The sequence below is a fragment of the Rhagoletis pomonella genome, unplaced genomic scaffold (assembly GCF_013731165.1).
Source record: "Rhagoletis pomonella isolate Grant_MI unplaced genomic scaffold, Rhpom_1.0 Rhpom_scaffold_00247, whole genome shotgun sequence".
Lineage (NCBI taxonomy): Eukaryota > Metazoa > Arthropoda > Insecta > Diptera > Tephritidae > Rhagoletis > Rhagoletis pomonella.
Window position 1 is genome coordinate 61896 of NW_023458801.1, and position 3592 is coordinate 65487.

The 3592-nt window shown below is 36.7% G+C and overlaps 1 protein-coding gene across 1 annotated transcript in view; it reads right to left on the reverse strand.

Moving 5' to 3' along the window:
- The window catches only part of LOC118750460 (signal transducing adapter molecule 1-like), a 38464-nt gene that overhangs the window by 33520 nt on the left and 1352 nt on the right, over positions 1-3592 (reverse strand). The gene's annotated exons all lie outside the window — the stretch shown is intronic.

The following is a 3592-nucleotide window of genomic DNA, read 5'->3' on the forward strand; positions in this document are numbered from 1 at the left end:
CGCTTATTAACGCGCATTATTACAAAAACGTCCTCCAGCTCGACAAATCATTTGCGGATATCATATTTGTCATCACCGGTAAACTTAGGTACCATCGCCTCGACTGTAGCTAGTTATATCGATAGAACCACCCTGATGCGATTGATCTTGCAGCTGTTGGATCTCGCGCTGTAAAGTTAAAATTTCTCGTTGTTTCCTCAACCGTGTAATTTCCAGCTCCAAGTCCTCAGCTCCCGTAAAATAGGATGGAGGAGCACTCTGGCTGTCTCTTTCTACATTGGCCGTAGCACTAGTGACGGAAGCAGCAGGTATATTGGAATTATCCTCCGATACATGCGCAGCAACGGAAGACATAGGGACATCGACTACCTCAGATACGTCAGTTACCAACAGGTTAGGTTCCGAAGTTTTGTCCTGAGTTGGATTATTAGCAGCGCTCACTTGGACACCCATGATCTCATCACAAAATGAACGCAGTTGCGCGTTGGTCGCGATTTCGGAAACGCAATTCCGGCTTGTGCTAACACTTCCATAAGGCTTTCTCTTAACCCGGATTTTTCCGACATCACAATTCGTGTACACAGATATATTACACTGGTTGACGGCCAAAATTTACCAGAGACGCCGTTATGAAATTCGTATGTAAAATCACCCCCTGATTACGAAAATCAAGGTTATTTTTAATTTTATGGTACCGTTTTTGAGATATTTGCAATTTACCGTTTTTGCAAAAAAAAAAAAAATTGGGTCCACTTAATCATATATATCTCAAGAACGAATTAAGCAATTCCAAAACGGTTTGAAGCTTTTAAAAGGTAATAAAATTTTCTATAAGCTGTGCATACAACACTTTTTGCTAGGCCCTGTAGATTCAAAGATAACGAACAATCATTACCGATTTTTTCAATTTTTTTTGTAAAAATATAAAAAAAATTGTACTTTGCGCGGAAGGATCTCGAAAACCTTTTATTTTTTATTTGCAGATTTTTTTTTCTCCCTAAGCTCTGTTATATTACAAAAAAAATAAGGTATCATCGAAGAAAATCGATGCAAAACTACGTAAGTTATAAGCGATCAAATAAAAATACCCAGGTTGCGCAATTTCAACGTATACCTCAAAACGTATGTATGGTATAAAGAAGAGTGAAATATCTAGCTATGCTCTGTTTCTATTGAGTTAAAAGTTCAATTTATGAATGAAATTACCCATATTTTTAACTTTTTTTTTTAAACTTATTTATGTTTATACTATATTCTAACAATCTTTATCTTAATTTGATTTTACTATGTTGTCGAAATAATTATGTGTTCTACTTTGACGCTTATTCACTTTAGGATCGGTTTCTCTTATGAGAAACCAGCAGTAATCACCCATCATTGCGACGTCCCAGAATCCTTGATATCGATTCTCAATTAATTTCTTTTGCTGATGAAACCTTTCGCCATGTTCATTACTTTCGTCGCCAAGATTTGCCGGAAAAAAGCTCAAATGTGAGTGGAGAAAGTGAATTTTAAGACATATTTACGCCCATTTTCGCATAATTATTGATTAGGTCGTTCACTATCTGCTCGTAGTTAGGGCTTTTGTGTCTACCGAGAAAAGAAGCAACGACCTTTTCAAAGGATTCCCACGCTGCTTCCTCAACTGATGAGAGTAGTCCTTTGAATTGATTATTGTTGATCAACTTTCTTATTTGTGGTCCAACAAAAATACCTTCCTTTATCTTGGCTTGAGAAATATCTGGAAAAACTGTTTTCAAATAGTCGAATGCTTCGCCTTCTTTGTCCAAAGCCTTAACAAAGTTTTTAATGATACCGAGCTTGGTGTGTAAGGGTGGAAGTATGATTTTCTCTTTCTTGACAAGAGGGGTGTATTTGATGTTATCCACACCAACGGTAAACTCGACTCTTTCCGGCCAATCCTTTCTGACGTAGTGGTCCTTACTAGCTCGGCTATCCCACTTGCAGAGGAAGCAGCAGTGCTTGGTGTAGCCACTTTGTAGACCGCATAGCATTGCAACGACTTTGAGATCAGAACATATTTTCCAATCATGCTCTTCATATTTGATAAATTTGAGTATTTTTGCATTTCCTCGTAGGTTTCCTTTGTATTTACTGCATGTGCATTCGGGATAGAAGGCTTTTTGTTACCAATATGCAATAATACAGCCTTCAAACTCAGTTTATTGCCGTCTATGAACAATCGCCACTCTTTTGAATCATATGTTTGACCAAACTCTTTGAATAAACCAGGGATGTCGTTGCAGTAGCATATACTGTCTTTCTTGGTATAGTGTTTGGAAAATGGTTCGTGACGAGTTCTACTATATGTCACCTTAACATCGGATGACACAAATTTAAATTGTTGCATACGAGAAGTGTGGATCTCGGCCTTTTCCTTGGATAGTTCCAAATCTCTTATCCAATCATTAAGTTGTGCTTGTGACAGAACGTTTCTTTCGTTTTCCATGCGAAATTCAGTACAACTTGATCCCCCGCACTCAGATGTTACTGTTGACAATGGAACTGGATCCGCAACTGCCGTTGAATGTAGTACTGGTAATGTCACTGTAGGTACGCTAGCATAGGTTACTCCTCTTGATCTTCCAACGCCAAGTACTTTTGTTTGACAAATATAACACTCTATTGAATGGCAAGTAGGTTCTCTCCATATCATTGGTGTATCAAATTTTGTTTGTTGTCTTGATTCCCCCTGAATCAATTCTACTCGACACGATGTACACAAAGTTTTCGGTGTCCATGGTTTTTCAGCATTTTTAGGCTCAATTCCAAAATACTTGGAGTATAAAGTTTTGATATGATCTGAGAACACTCGTCGTCGCCTTATGATAGTATATTGGCCACACATGAAACAGAACATATCTGGATCTTATTACACTCAAATTCTCGCGTCCTTTTACTCATTTTATTTTTTTTAATAAATCACGGTTTTGAAATTAGACTTATGAACTGAACTATCTCCGGCGAGCCTTGAAGATGTTATGAAGTTTCAAAGCGCATTAACTCATATTTATACTCGGAACAAGAATAAAATTGAAAAAATCAAATCTTACCTAGACAGAAAGGTTCCTTTTTATAACAAGCCAGGAAAAGAAAATACTACCTGTTTTAGATGTAGGCTTTAGATATCTTCTGTGTCTTATAATTTTGAAAATCTACCTGCATACTTACCCATAACTGACGGAAATACATGTTTATAACTACATGCCTACAGCAGGTTTCGAACCCAACAACTCTTCCTTTCGATGCAACCACTCTACCTACTATAATACAATTCGAGTATTAAAAGTACTATTTGATTTATTTAAAGAAAAAGTGTTATCATTGTTATGGTGTTATTCGTTTATCCGGATAATATCTCACTTGCACTTTATACCTTTAATATATGTATGTATGTATAGGTACATACATTGAAGTTGCGCAACCTGGGTATTTTTGTTTGATCGCTTAAAACTTACGTAGTTTTGTATCGATTTTCTTCGATGATAGCTTATTTTTTTTTTAATACAACAGAGCTTAGGGAGAAAAAAAAATCTGCAAAAAAATAAAAGGTTTTCGAGATCCTTCCCCG